The 16,649-nt window shown below is 40.4% G+C and overlaps 1 protein-coding gene across 1 annotated transcript in view; it reads right to left on the bottom strand.

The window, feature by feature from the left end:
• LOC135704200 (ATP-binding cassette sub-family G member 1-like) overlaps positions 1–15,317 on the bottom strand; it is a 119,536-nt gene extending 104,219 nt beyond the window's left edge. Inside the window, exon 1 of the mRNA XM_065225651.1 lies at positions 14,211–15,317. The gene's annotated coding sequence lies outside the window, so the exon portion shown is untranslated. The remainder of the gene's footprint in view (positions 1–14,210) is intronic.
• Positions 15,318–16,649: the final 1,332 nt, after the last annotated feature.

The following is a 16,649-nucleotide window of genomic DNA, read 5'->3' as shown; positions in this document are numbered from 1 at the left end:
AAATGTTAAGAGTGAAAAGTTTAGTCTGTGCTATTATTTAATATTTCTTAGAGTAATACGTAATCTCGGCTTATGAAAAACTGATAAGTAATGCTTTATTCCGGTATTAACCCATTAACGCCCAGTGATCAATTTATAAAGCTCGACTCACTTAAAATCTGAACGCACAGCGGCCCTAGTGGTCAATTCTCCAATGTTTTGACAGCAGATTGTTTGGGAAGGTATAATCTTTTAGTGATAAAAGTTTTGTTACGATAAATTAAGACTTGAAAAAGTTGTGACAGATGGAAGCTGAAAGAAGGAAAATAATTTTGGACTTTCACGTTGAAAATCCAACGTGGTTAGGTTCAAAAATTAGGAAATCGTTTCCGTGAGCGGAAAACTAGTGTTTGGAAGGATCACAGTAAGCGTCGTAGTGGAACTTACGGTCGGCAACTGCATTGGAAGGTATTGAGAATAATTAGAGCAAACCTAGGACTCTCTGATGGCCATAAAATACAATTTCAACAAATGCGCCGTCCGGAAGATCCGTCTACGTGAAGGCTATCGTTCTTATCGTGCCATCAAGCAGCCAAACCAGACACTTAATGGCCAACATCCCGAGCAAAGCTGAAGATCAAATTGAAATCAAAATTTGCTGTTATGATGTAACTTATTTTGAATACTCCAGTTGATCTCATTTTGGTTGACTTAACGGTTAACACAGCAAAAATGAGAGCAAAATTTTACACTGTTGAAGCAAACGGAAAACTAATCCTGCTTTCAATGAAATCTGATCTGATTACTGATTTTGCATTCATAATGTTTAACTGAATACGGGCCTAGAGTAAATGGTTACCATTCATGTTTCTCAAGCTGAAAGACTTGGGCTCCAATCTCACCGCGAGTAAGTCACGAATGACCTAAAATGTGTTAAACAAATCAGATAAACGATAATCATTAGTTCAACGACAGATGAATTTCAATTAAATTTTAAACAAGACGTAAACAGCAGAACTTCAAGTTAAGTTGCTTTCATTTAAAACGTCTTGACTGCATAATGAAAGCACAATATGATATCAGACTTATGTCACAACATTTGAAATCAAAATGAGTTTTCATTATGATAGGAACTGCACACTTTAATATCGATTTGCTTTCATTTTGTTAACCGACTTTGCTCGGGATACGCGCTCGGAAGTTATATAGAGAAGTTCTCTCGAGGAACTCAGGATGAATACTGATGGTCGACGAAACGTACATATGTAAAGATGGACTTTGGGTAGCTTCCCGGGCAAAAGTTGTATGTGGCCACGGCTTGAGGAGATACTTACCTTACCAATCAGGCTAAGGCCTTGTTGTACTCTGCTGTATAAAGAAGTCGAACCATGGCCACGTTTGGCAGCCTCGTAGTCTGCGAAGGGTCCGCAGACTGATATCATTTTCGGCAGTCACCAGTAAGCCCAAATACACGAATTCATCGACCACCTCGATTTCGTCACCGCCAAACTGAACTCGTGGTGGAAGGCTAACATTGTCTTACCTAGAACCTCTTCTTTTTATGTATTTTGTCTTTGATGCGTTGACGGCAAGTCAAATCTGCCTAGCTTCAGCCTTCAGTCTGATGTTTGATTTCCACCATCGTCTCAAAGTTCCGTGCTATGATGTCGATGTCATCGGCGAAGCCAAGAAGCTGGATGGACTTCCTGAAGATCGTGCGACTCGTGTCTACCCCAGCTCTGCTGATCACACCTTCTAACGCGATGTTGAATAGCTGGCACGAAAGTCCATCTCCTTGCCGTAACCCCCTTCGAGATTCAAAGGGACTCGAGAGTGTCCCCGATACTCGAACAACGCACATCACTCGATCCATTCGCGCCTCTATTAGTTTATCCGGAAATCCGTACTCGTGCATAATCTGCCATAGCTGATCTCGATCGATTGTGTCGCATGCGGATTTGAAATCGATGAATAAATGATGTGTGGGCACGTTGTATTCGCGGCATTTCTGCAGAATCGCGGAAATTTGGTCCGTGGTAGTGCGGGCACCTATGAATCCCGCCTGGTATTGCCCCACGAACGTTCTTCAGCCGACCGATCTCCTCCTCAACTTCTTGAAGATCAGGGGCCGGTAGCCTGTCGTCTTCTGCGCGTGCTCCAAGGTATGTTGCCGTGCCACCTAGTGTTTTTTGCTGCTTCACCGTTGAGGTGCTCGTCATAGTACTGCTTCCACCTCTCAATCACCTCACACTCGTTCGTGAGAAGGTTACCGTCCAAGTCCTTGCACATATTGGCTTGCGGCACGTAGCCTTTGCGCGAACTATTTAGCTTCTCGTAGAACTTCCGTGTGTCGTTTACGCGGTACAGATTTTCCATCGCCTCGCGATCTCGGTCTTCCAGCTGACGCTTCTTCCTTCGGAAAACCGAGTTTTGTCTGCTCCGCGCTTGTCTGTATCGCTCCACATTCAATCTCGTGCGGTGTTGCAGCATGCTCGCCCATTCTACTCCTCTACTAACAGTTTGCATTCGCCGTCAAACCAGTCATTTCTTCGGTCCGGGATTGCAGTACCTAGTGCCGCTGCAGCAGTACTACCTATGGCTGAACGGATGTCCCTCGAGCCATCTTCAAGAGAAGCTGCGCCAAGCTGCTCTTCCGTGGGTAGTGCAACTTCCAGCTGCTGCGCGTAGTCCTGGGCAACTCCGGCGTCCCGTAGTTGCTCAATGTTGGGTTGCGGCGTTCGACTTCGACGGGTGTTATGCACCGTCGAGAGTTTTGAGCGCATGCATACAACAACTAGGTAGTGGTCCGAATCTATGTTCGCACTGCGGTACGTGCGGACGTTGATAATGTCAGAGAAGAATTTCCCGTCGATTAGAACGTGATCGATTTGGTTTTATGTGTGTTGGTCTGGTGATCTCCAGGTGGCTTTGTAGATATCCTTGCGAGGGAAAAAGGTACTTCACTTCATTACTTCATGCAGGCTGTTTGGCCCTATTGCCGGTCTATACATTGCCTGTCGTCCAACCTGAACGTTCATGTCGCCGGTAACGATTTTGACGTCCCGTTGCGAACAGCCGTTGTACACCTGTTCCAGCTGCGCTACGGCAAGGTGATGGACTTTCGTGTCTGCTATTCATCATATCGTTAGAAGGTGTGATCAGAAGAGCTGGGATAGACACGAGTGGCACGATCTTCAGGAAGTACATCTGACTGAAGGTCATTTGTGCGGGGCTTGAGTCAAGGCTGTTCGAAATAAAAGCCAGCCTCATTTCGAAATTGCCTCCCATTATTCAAGAGCGCATCCATTCTTCCCCTCAAGTTTCCTCCACTCTCTCTGGGATCAAGCTGCCGACGATTTCTCTACCCGTGTTCGATGGAGATTATATGCAATGGCTTGCATTCACGATACCTTCATGGCGCTCATCCACTCGAATCCAGATCTGCCAGCCATCCAGAAGTTCCACTATCTACGAGCAGTAGTCAAGGGTGAAGCTGCTCAACTTATTGAATCAATTGACATCAGCTCCGCTAACTACGCTTTGGTTTGGCAGACTCTGGAGAACCGGTATTACAACGATTATTTGTTGAACAAGTGACACCTGCAGGTACTCTTGGACATCCCGCGCATGAAGAAAGAGTCCGGAACACAAAGATTCTATATCAACTGGGACAACCAACCGACACCTGGACACCTGGAACATCAAAAACCACGTATATGTCAATCAGCCGAGCGGCTGCGGCTGCCAGAAGGGCTAGAAAAAACTGGCATAAAAGTGCGCCTGCTAGCACCAGCTCTGAAGTGAGCAGAACGAATCTCACTCCGTGCTGCCAGAACCAACAATCTCGAACATTAAAATATGCCACTTCATGGGTATATTTTTACAATGACCCTTCCCTATGAGAGATACGTCCCTCCAAAAAATGTCAGATATTTTAAGCATTTAAAATGTCTGATAATTTAAACATAAATTCAACGAAATTTACTTAGCAAATTATTTGTAATTTCAGAAATCCATTGAAATTTAGTTAAGATACGGCAATTTGAATTTGGGGTCAGGGTGTTTTCCTTTCTCGTCTTCCATCTAGTACTGCACGTATCGAGACCAAACTTTCACCACTAAAACACGTGTATGTACTTTCAAAACAAATCGCTGTCAAAACATTTCAAATCCGACGACTAGAGGCGCTGGTATAGAATAAATAGAGTGTCCGGATTATAAGTGGGCCAGACTTTATAGTCTATTGTAAATATTGCCATTTGTGGTAAGAAACATATTCAGACGATGTCAGAAATCAACACTTACATTTGATTTCCATGCCATTTGTTTTGCTTGTAACTTTCTAAAAGCTTCGAATTTGTTTGACCTATACATGAATATCTCTCTCACCGGCTGCCGACGCCGGTGGTGTATTGGTAAGCGTGACTGCTTTCTCACCCCAATGGGTCTGGGTTCAATCCCAGTCGAGGTCGGTGGGATTTTTCTGAAGCATAAAAATCTCTGGTCACGTCTTCCTTCGGAAGGGAACTAAAGCCGTTGGTCCCGGCCCATGTGTGTTGTTGAATGGGTGCGATATCCTACGCAGGTGTGGAAGCTGCCTTCCTGCACATTCGATTGCCGTCAATGGATGGCAATCGATGTCCGTCGGTGATTGGCACTAGATTGCGGAACAGAGACCAACGTTAAATAAAGGAAAGAAGATCTCTCTCACCGGCTATCGAGAGAGGACTTTTGGTTGCATCGCCAACTTGAGGTGAATCCTAACCGAATACCCTAACCAACCCTCCAACTCCGGTGGCCGCTCGTTAAGTAAGTGCTACATCAACATTTCCTTCCCTATTCCTAGTTATGGTAAAGATGGGCGTGGCCGGGAATAGCGACAGTCATGCTTCTGTTACCCTTGTTTAGATTGGAACCAATGTTTACTCACCAGTATTATTCCTGAAAGTAGTCTAACTGAGAATTTCAGAAGAGACGTGAGTGTCGCTAGTATCCAATCTACGAAGTATACCAGAACAACGCTAACGCTAACGCTAACGCTAACGCTAACGCCTGTACGTGAATATCTCTCTCAGCTACGAATTTAACCCTGGACACGCGTCTGCTCACATCTAATCGTGGAAAATACTTTTCCCCCAACCGACTGTTAAATAATTCATAACGATGGCGCAAAATAAGTGATGACCGGCTTCTTTGCAAGGATTTTTTGTCTGAATCAGAAACACACACACACACACACATGCTATCAATATTGATTGGAATCATGCGATGAAAATGCATCAATTTTTTATCCCTTAACCGATAGGTGCTTGCGGAGGTTATGTGTGAGTGTAGGAAAGACCCCTTTTCCCTCGAACCTCATCGCACGGATCGAGATGATGGGACGGCATTTATACAGCTAGCTGCCGGTTGCAGGTTGTTGCGGATATCCTCAGAGCACCTGTTAGAAATCCCAACACGATGTTGCAACCGCAGTTGACCTGAATTTCGCTTTCCGCCCTCAGCACCGGGACAGCGCTTTTCTTCCCTTCGGCGTACGGTTTTCACCAACAACGCCCATCGTCAGCAAACAGAAACGACTGCAATGGGAGCAGTTTTGAAAACCAGATTTTTGATGCTAAATTTTTTCAATCTTGTGCAACTCTATTTGGTTTATTCTATTTCCCTATCCACACATGTTTGTTTTGGTTTTCCAACGCAAATAATCAAAGTGCCCGTCACTGTACTTAGCACACTTGCCCTACAAATAATTGCAGCTTTTTTTCTCATGCGAAAGCCATGAGCCAGTTCCCTAGTGGCACGATAGGATCGTGTACAAGAGCAAAACACATAATCAGAGAAAAATCCGCTCGCAAATTAAAGGGGAACTTGGGTCTTGTTTGCCAGCCAGCAATTTCTGAGAAAGTACGCTGCAGGCCACAACGCGGCAATGAGCAGGAGACCGAGACATGTCCGTTGGCGTGGCGTTGCACGCTTTGCAGTAACATAGATAGATGTAATGACTAAGATGGACACTGATGATTAGTCATTAACGAGACGTTTTTTTTTTCTTTGTCCATTTTCGACGACTAGAAGTTGCGTCAACGGTTTGAACCGTAGCAATGGGTATGCCTTTCCATTAGAATCTACTCGATTGCAGCAGTAATTTATCCAATCAGCTACTATTGGCAAAGTGTCACGAGAATGAAGTTGATTATAGTCCTTCTGGGAAGGACTATAATTTTTAACATTTAAAAAGTTTCATCGATAATGCGGCTACTTGCCGGAGGGTAATGAGATCGTGGATGACTCGGGAAATGAGCTAAGATTTTGATTGTGAAAACTTTTTCAGTAGATAATTTAGGAATTCTAAGGACAATTGTAAAGGAATTTGACCAGACGTTTCAGGTAATTTTCGGAAGCATTTCAGGAAAATTATCGGGAGAACTATAGGTGAATCCCAAGGTAGTTCTGACGGTACTATTATCGCGACTATAAGGATAATTTCAGGGAATTCTAAAACTCTGACACTACACACTTAGAAATTTTTACAGAAATCTTAACAGCTGAACGTTCGGTAAACAGTTTCGCACACATATACATATACAAATTTATCTATAATGATACAGATTTTTCTCAAAATTTTGATACATATATCTGTATTTACAGATTAGAGATTTTTTTAAATATACAGATTTTTTAGATTTTTCAAATAAGTGGAATATATGTTTAACTCTGGATTGTATTTATTAATATCCATAAATAATCTTTTCTTCGTACAAGCACCTTACCAAATACCAATTTTTCACTTTTTAATTTATTAACTTCGTTAATTTTGAACGGACTTCTGATGCTCAGATGTTCTGATTTCTGATTGCTCGTTAGAAGGGATGTTAGTTTTTCATTCTTATTGTTTAATTATCCATATCACATGGTAACAGGTACTATGATTAATTTTTTTTTAATTTGTCGAATCGGTAAACAAGCCATTTTATACAGTTTGTTAGTCGAAAAGTCAACTGGATATTTTGACATTTGACTAGCGTAATATAAGAAACAAAGAATATTCTATGCAATTCTACTAAACATCCAAATAAAAGTTATGTGTTGTGACAAAATACAATGAAGTTGATAAAACATATGAACAAATAGAGAAATACAGATGAAACCATCCCTAAGTTTTTCACAAAAAATACTGACTACACTTAGGTTTATAGGTTCAAGGAACAGCTAGGGAATTCAGTATCTTTTTAATCTGCCAAATGATTAGATAAAGTTGAAATTTGGTTTCATTAGAAGAATTTGAGAAAATGAAACATCGAGCATAACATTTTACAACTAATACTTCATAAAATTTAAATGCTTATTTTTCATTTTCTAAAATTTTTGAATAAAAAAAAACAAATGACCTAACAAAGATTGCCATAATTTCGGAAATAAAAAAATTCGAGTTTTACGAAAATGTGATTGTTTCTTCATTATTTTTTTTCAGGTTTGTCGCTCATTACTGGGACTTGATTTTTTGTATTTCTAAACTTTTAAAAAAGTTACAAATCACTACAAAAAAAATTAAGATTCAGGATTTCGAGGTCTTTTAAATAGATTAATTCTTTAAAAGCAAACTTAAGGTCATTCTTCAAGATTCTAAACTATGAACATACTATTTTTGAACTTCAAATGAACTCAAAGTATATTTACGACGATCCGCAATAAGATAATACTATAGTATTTATACAGATTATTTTACAGATTTTTGTCAGCCTGAAACAGATTAAAAAGATTTGTTTTACGGTGACGTCCGACGCTTATCCGTCCGTTGCTCGAAAGCAAATGACGAAGAAAACGATTTGGCAAGCGTTTTTATTATCGCTGCTTTTCTCCTCCCTTCCTTTCATTTAGCGAAATGGTGAGCGATCAACCGAGCATTGAGCTCGCTCAGGTGAGCATGCGCAATGTGTCGTTTGTTCGATTTGCGCTCTATCGTTGCGTCCGTGTTTTGGATTTTTCGTTATATATCTGAATTTTGATTTTTTTTTAATGTGACCCCCGGTATAGAAATTAAAGACGTAGTCCTACGTCAAAATGAACACCATCGTCAAATATACTATTTTTTGCTTCACTGACAACCATTGTAAAGCGTCCAGCATCAAAGTTGAGGAAGTGAATCTACTACATCGCAAAATCAAACGCATTATTTTATTCTGCAAGCGCTGTAGTCTCGATATTTGTGTTTCATTGGATAGAAATAAAATGGATGGGCAAAATCTAGATGAGAAGAGATGATTGTTTTGTAAAGCTGTATTTTACTGGCAATAGTTAAATCGTTTTTCAATCGACAAAGAATTCTATACTTCTTGGCAATTTTCTTGCTGACATTGTTAATGTGAGAGTTGAACTTAAGTTTGTCATCAATAATCACGCCAAGATATTTAATCTGCCCAACGCGATCAACAGTCTCGTCATCAATTACAACAGAGACGTTCTGTTCTCATTTACTCGATTAAGTGAAATTACCATAAATTTAGTTTTACTTGTATTCAATTTTAACTGGTTACACTTCAACCATCTACTTAGAGAACGCAAATCTTCATTCAAGTGTAAAACGACATCATCTAAATCCTTAGCTGCAATGAATAACATAGTATCATCTGCAAAAAGATTAATGTCGCGAAACCGTAAAACACGTCGCAAGTCATTAATTTACATAATAAATAAAAGGAGCCCTAATACACTACCCTGGGGCACTCCAAGGTTATTCCCCACGGGACTGGAAACAGAATCATTAAAAACAGTCCGTTGAGTTCTGTCAGACAAATAGCTTTCAAACCATTTATATGCAGCACTCGTAATTCCAAAGCGCTTGATTGTACTTAACAATAAGGGCCTAGAAATTGTTTCAAAGCGCGTTTCGGACCAACAAAAAAAAAACAGCAACAGTCGTATATTTACACTACAAGTTGTCTGTCCACTTTGCTAACACCAAATTCAACGCAGTTTCACAAGAATGACCTTCCAGATATCCCGATTGTTCTGGTATCAACAAAGAGTTGCTATTCAAATACTCCAACAGCTGGCCTTTAAAAACAAGTTCTAAGATTTTCTCTATTGTGTGCAACATGTTGATGGGACGAAACTCTTCGGCTTTAATCGTTCCAGCAACTTTTTGAATAGGAACAACTAAGGATTCCTTCCAAATATGTGGTACATGTCCATTCTGCAATGATTTATTAATAAGGTCCAGCAAGATGTGGCCAATGACATGAAAGCAAGCTTGAATACCTCTAGCATTAACATTATCTACTCCAGCCGATTTTCCTAATGAAAAAACAAATAACTCTAAGTTCATCTAATGTGATTGGGTGAAAAACTTCAAATCTACAACTACTATTAACTGGCTGTTTTATTTCGTCAGGTTCATCGACCAATTCAATGGATTGATTAATCAATGAAACACTGTCTACAAAATAATCATTAAACTTAGCTGCAATTACTTGTTCTGACTGTTCTAATGTGCCATTAAAAGTAATGGACCGCGGTTTGCCATTACTAGGTTTTAATAAAGATTTCAAAATTTTCCATAACTCTTTGCTGTTGTTTTGATGCTGATCAATCTTCCTTTTTCGATTATGAATACTTATTACGCGCGATTGTGTACCTAGTCCAATGATTGTCATTATTTGATCTACAAAACTTTTTGTACCATTTGTCCCTGTTCCGTTTAAGACGCAAAAGATCCAAATTGTACCAGCTGTTTGAGTTTTTCAAAGAAACAAACTTTTGTTCAACTAGTTGATTGGTACAAGCGACATAACCATTGTATGTAGTCTACACTAGCTTGACGAAATAAATAAATAAAAAATAGCGTAGCTTGATTATTTTCGTATTGGCGCCACTAGTGTGTACATTAAGTAATACACTACCCAAATAACATTGCAGGTTTTATATAGGTTTTATAGCCTTAAAGCCTAAATCATGGTCTAGTGAACCCTCATAAAACCAAAATTGTTACTTGGGTATTCATATTTTTGAAGACTACCGTATACGTCATAATGTTTGCACCATTGAGCAATGTCAAAATAAAAAAAAAAAAATCTCAAAAATTTCGTTTTCGAGTTTTTTTTTTATTTATTCAAAAGGGGAATGTTTCTCAGAGTCGCAAACTATGTTTATCATCGATCGAGTTTCCACTTGCTACAATTACGGCCTCCACACGCTTCCGGAATGCACGGCAGGTTCTAATAATGTAGTCTGGATCCATTTCTCTCCAGGTACGGGTCAATGTTTGTCTGAGACTTGCTGTACTCGGGTGGCGTTTAGAACAGGCCTTGGCCTTCATGACGCGCCATATTGAGTAATCCAGCGGATTAAGATCGGGGCTTGATGGCGGCCACATATCCTTCGCCCAGAACGGAAGATGTTCCTGCAACCACTTCTGAGTGCAGTTCGAGGTGTGGCACGGAGCCCCATCTTGTTGAAATTCAACATTTGGCTTCGGACCGTTGATCCACGGAAGAACATACTTACTTAAAATCCCGATGTGGACCTCCGTGTTGACCTTGTCGCCTTCTGGAATGATCACCGGGTCCATTTTTTTTGCCATCGGAAGCCACCAATCCAATCATCATAACGCTAACAGGATGCTTGGTCAGATACACGTTCTTGTGCTCGTCGGCCACGTCTTTTACCGGAAGAGAACTAATATACCGGTCGGTTCTGGAATTTGATACGGGATTTTTTCACTTAAGGAAGTTCAAGAATTTCTTGCATCGTTCGACTCGTAGTTCCCGGATGCGGTTGGTAATCATGTGAGTTTTTTTTCCGTGCCCTCAACTTCACCCCGCAATCTTCCTTTACGATCTTCCGTACCGTAAAGTCACTGATCCCGTGTGCCTTTACCATTTTCCTTATTGAACGCACTGGATTCACCCGAATCTTCCTTTTGATAGCAGCGATAACCCTCGGAACCCGAGCTGACCTCGGACGACCTGTGGCCACCTTCGCGGATAGTTGTCCTTTCTTTTCTCGGTCTAAAACCCTTTTGACGGTCCACCGGGACACTCCCACTCCCACTCCCACTTCGTCATGGTGCAACTGTCAAACTAAGTTAATCATTTTCTTTTATACACAGCCTACTACGGTATGAGCAATAGGTTACGTGCATGCAAAGAAAACCAAGGCATTGTATGCACAGGTGAAACGGGAACCTTATTTGTACGATGGTGTAAACATTATCACGCATACCGTATGTACTCCTGAACATATTTGTCAAAGGAGCAGCAGCCTATCCGGTTAGGATCTCGGGATATAAACCTCTCTAACATCGAAATATCCCACTTCATGTGTAGACTTTTGCAACGTCCCTCCTCACGAACAATCCATCACAAAAAAAAAAGTTTGAACATTTTTACTTGAAGTCCACTAAATTTACTTTGCAAAACATTTGAAATTTCAAAAATCCATTGAAATTTTGCTACGATACGGCAATTTGAAATAGTTGACCCCTATTGACCCCAGGGTACAGACGAAAAGAACAACATTCTCTTGATTGAGGCGGACGTGTTTTTGTTTTGCTGCATCGTTTGCGTTCTAGAGAGAATGTTACAAATTTACAATTTCATTTTTAAAAAGTGTTAATTTGAAAGTACAAAAATGATGTTGAAAAGTGCATCAAGTGAAAAATTTCAAATTACCCACCCTTCCCGTGACACTTATGAGGGGTCGTAGAGTTCTTTGCATCTCTCTTAAGCAAGTGTCGGACTAACATTCCTCCCCTTTCCCCACCAGATGCAAGGACGTGGCCAGCACAGCTCTGGTATGTTGGAGGGAGACACATCCTTTATCTAAGAGATAGTAATTAATCACAAATTACTATCTAACAGCAACGGATGAAGGTGGGTCTCCTTCTTAACAACTGTTTGGAGCTCGTACCACCAATGACATTGTGCAACCTGGTTTATGCTATGCTATGCTTATATTTGCGAATGTAAATTTGAAAAATGAAGTACACTGCGTTTTTTAAGTGATGGATACTGTTGTTTATTTATGGTTGTTTTTATTGTGTTGAGCAGAAATTATGTAGATGGTGGTAAAATGCGGTAGAAACTCCGATTTTAAATTCAAATTAAGATATTAAAAAACATTCTGCATTCTGGCATCATTGATCAGCTCCAGCAAACATCACGCACACATTTTAGAAGGACATTCATCAAAAATATTAGGGAGAGTGAGAAGGTCGATTGTCAATGTTTGCAACTCGTCTTCAATGCTCTCTCGATCTTTCCGAAGTCTACTTAGCAATTATGTTTGCAGATCGACTCATACGCACAATTAAGATCTTTGGAGCTCACTCAACCAATCTGTAGTTCGTCAAACAGCTTCGAAGCTCTTAAAGCTTCACACTTTCTTCTTTCCTTTAGCTAACCGATTATCTCAGAACTTTTTTGAGAACTTCAGAGAAGTTCAGACAGCTTTAAAAAAGTTTAGTGCACTCCTAGGAAGTCTGGTAACTTTTAGATAAATTTCCTGAATTTCAAAGAAAATCAGTGAACTTCAGAGAAATTATTTGGAAGTTAGAGAAGCACAGGGAGTTGTAGTTTAGAAAACCTCAAAAAGACTTAGGGAACATCTCAAGGATGTTTGCAGGGCTGCGGGTATCAGTGAAAAATATTCCGACTTCTCAAAAATATATCTGCCGACTCCGACTCCAACTCTGAGACAGTATACATAGGTATGGACATTTTTTGATTATGTTCTGTGATTTATTCATTTTACATTAATTTAAAAATGTACCGTAATGTACCGAATACTTAAAAACATAATAAATATATATCAAGAACTACATGCACACTTAAATAAATAATTTAGTGCATCGTAATGTTTTGCACAATTCTTAGGGCCATTAATTAACTACCAAAGATCAATTAATTAATTTGAAATAGAAATAAATAGAAATTCTCTGAATATTTATAGTAAGAATGTTCGTTTCACTAAGATTTTGACAGTTCATTTGATTCAAAAAATTCTATCTGCTGATCTCTTCCTCTGAGTATTTCTAGTCTTTAAACACGTTTTATATACTAACATTTCAAAAACTTGGTGCAAACAGGGTTGTTTTTATAATTATGGAATTATTGGATGTTGGATAATATTTTGTATTGGATGATATTTTGTAAGTTACAAGAAAAGGTTTGACACATAAAACTTGTCAATTTCGCTTGCAGAGTGTCAAAATCAGCGATTTTATGGTTCGTGAGCGCGAAGCGAGTGGAAGCAACCCTGGGTGCAAATAAGAAACTTGGATTCAATTTTATAAAAAATTGATTATCTACCAATTTGAACTACATTTGCCAGTAACACTGACTGGTTGTATCATATGGCTTACCTTCCCTACTAACATAATTTCTGAAGTCCCAGACATTTATGAGGGGCCGTAGAGTTCTCTGCATCTCTTTTAAGTAATTGTTGAACTAACATACCTTTCCTATCCCTACCAGTTGTAAGGACGTGATCAGGACAATCCTTAAATGTTGGAGCGGGATATGTCTTTATCTGGGAGAGAGTAATTATTTCCTACTTACTATCTGTCCAGTAATAGATATCCGTCTTGCTCTTAATAGTTTTGAATTCGTACCACCTATGATATTGTGCAACTTGTTCTATGCTAATGCTAATGCTAAAATTGACCCAAGAGTACAGACAGCGTAAGTTTATTTTTGAACAGGCGAAGTGTTAAACTTGATATCTATAAAAGTTTTAAGATGTGTTTATAATCAATATTTTGTAATAGGCTATAGTATGATCGTGTATCGCGTAACAAAAGGGACATTGAGTTCATGCTTTGCTTGGCTCTAAATAACACAAAGGATTTTTTACGGGACGATTAAAATTCATAATTGTATCTATGTGGTGATCAGTAAACAAATATGTATATGGAGATGGTATGACGCATTTTGTGGAAATCAAAAACGATAAAAATTTCAACTATTCATAACCAGCGGAAACTCTCCCCTTCCAATCAAAATGTCGTTCCACTGCAAAATATGCGAGCACCCTTCCCTGAATGACTCACAATAATTGCACTCGAAAGGCACTCATTCCGATTGAATCGTTCGTCAATTTACTTCCAGCCTGTTATCGCCCAATTTGCCTAAATTGACCCATTCTTCTCAATTCGTTTGTAGTCTGGCAAAACCCGTTCTAATTTCGAGAGAATGACAAAAACAAAGTTTAAAACAGATGGCAATGTCACTTACATTCTGTTCCCCCGCGAAGATGACGTTGCCGATGATGACGATGAGGACTCGCTTCCCACGGTGGCCTGATCCTATACCAACAAATCCACAGTTGAGGACGCGTGCACTCAGCCGAGATGGTGCCTAATGTTTATGTTTATGTCAAGCGGATGCTTTGTGTTGGTTATGTTTATGTTTGCACTTTCGCTCTTCCACTCTCTTTCTCGCTGTCAGATACGAGAAAAGGACGAGTTCGTTCTCACTCTCACTCTCTGTGAAAACTCGACGATTTGCAGGCCACAATTTTCCACCCCAAATCCTTGCTGTAGGACTTCGAATTGTACACACATACACACACCCCTACAGACAGGGAATATCAGCCGCCCCAGAGAACCCGGGATCGATTTCTATGAAGATTTCATTTTTTGCTAGATGAGGATTTTTTTTCCACTTAAGCTCCGACGGGGCACAATTGAATTTTTCACTAAAAACACTACGTTGATTGGATCCGATTTGGGAATATCATTTGGTCGGTTGGTTTACCCCCATCTAGCTCAAGGGGAACATACACAATTTTTTCTATTTTTAACCTAAATACAGATTTTTTTCCTACACTAGCTTTTCCAAGCACGATATTTCACCTTCAAATTTGATAGGAGTTAAATTCCACGCATCAGTGTCGACTGACGATCCAATAATGTCCAGCACAATCGAAGAAAGGTCATCGTCTGTTCGGACGAGAGTTTGCAGTGTGCAAAATCTTCCACTTGGTCACTTTCTTCCGATTGCATCTAGGCAGTTGCTGACTGCTGTTTATCTACCATCATCATCAGTAGCAGTAGCAAGGCGAATAAACCGAAAATGGGGGTTATTATTCGACGCGACTCGATCTTCTCACTCACTTGCCGATCCCCCTTGGCAGAAGATCACCAACAAGATGGTTCCTCCGAATTTTGGTAACCATAGGTTTGCGGATGACTGAATTTTGACATTTGCTTTTGCTCACACGCACACACGACGACCGTCGTCGGAGCAAAGAACAAGAGTCCGGATCCCGTTCGTCTGTTGGCCCGAAAAAAAAACGACTACGAGGACAGTTTTTCGGTCTAACCGTCTGGCGAACTGCTCTCAGACTGATTGACCATCCGTCGGTCGATTCGGTGCACTCTGCTGCTGCGGGTGCAGATTGTTTTTCTCTCTCTCTCTCTCTCAGCTGGTTTTCCTCCAAACCCCGCCAGGGGTTGACGAGGGGTGGCGGTCGATGCTGCTGGTTGGGGGATGATGGGGGCTGCGCTGTGTGTATGATTCTCTTTCTACCGACTGCCAGATGTGCGCTCACCAATACCACCAAACACCATCATCAGGCAAACCACCAACAACAGCAACAACAAACAATCAGATATAAAGCCGGGTCGGGTTGGTTGGTTTTGTTTGGATATCAGTAGGAAGCCGAAGGGGTGATCGTTCAACCGCACGTGTGAGCGGCGGGAGCTGGATGGAGGCGCTCGGTGATGAAAGTGCGTCCTAACAAAGAATTTACTGGGAATTGAACGGTGATAGTGAAGCTCTAAAGTGCTGACGATCAAGCAACGACGACGAAGACGATGATGATGACAAACTTAAATGATGATGCAAAACTAAAAAAAAAATAAACTGAGCGGAGATGATCTACAAGCCTATGGCTATGTTGAAACCTGTTGGGGAGCAAGTTGTAGAGCGGGGAACATGAATGATAGTAAAGAGCGAAAGAGATTTTTTTTGGAATGAAAAGATAAAAACAGTGCAAAAGCGCAACCGTAGCGAAATTAATTTATGACTGGTTTTGAACATTTTTGGGTTCCTCTTTATGCTGCACCCAAATTGGCGGTGCAATTTTCATTGCAGATTCTCTTTTTTTTTTTTAAAGAAAACGATCGATCCTTTTGGGGTCATGCAATTATTACGTAAGCAGTTTACCGCGATTGTAACACTTAGGCTGTGTTCCATTTGGTGACTTTTCTCTTAAGATTGACAGATGGAAAATGTTCAAATAAACCCAAGGGGTAATCAACTCGGCACACTGTGCCTAAACACATCACGGCACACTGATCGGCTTGTTAGAGCACAAATTGACAAGAATGACACAGAATATAATATAAAATGGCATCACTGTTTATAGCTGTCGATTTTCCAATAGTTGCTAAGGTTTCGCACAGTCACTGATCTTCGCTTCAGGGTGAATTTAATAAATCCATCGGACTAGACGATCAGATTCCGGAATAGAAGTCAAACCTATAGGACTTTGCTCGAATTTCTCCTGCAGCCAGTACTTTGTCTAATTTCCTACAAGAGTTGTTAAAATGTGATGATAAATGGCAGCGTCGAGATCATAACCAGCAACAGCAATAACTAGGTCACCCTCAGGGTCATCCACTATTGCATCCAACGTGATTGCAACAGTTTCTTGAAGTTTCCGGTAGC

The sequence above is a fragment of the Ochlerotatus camptorhynchus genome, unplaced genomic scaffold (genome assembly GCF_037179485.1).
Source record: "Ochlerotatus camptorhynchus isolate MF236.1 unplaced genomic scaffold, CSIRO-AGI_Acam_v1.1 ptg000232l, whole genome shotgun sequence".
Lineage (NCBI taxonomy): Eukaryota > Metazoa > Arthropoda > Insecta > Diptera > Culicidae > Ochlerotatus > Ochlerotatus camptorhynchus.
Note: the sequence above shows the minus strand (reverse complement) of the source record. Positions and strands in the feature narration are given on the sequence as shown.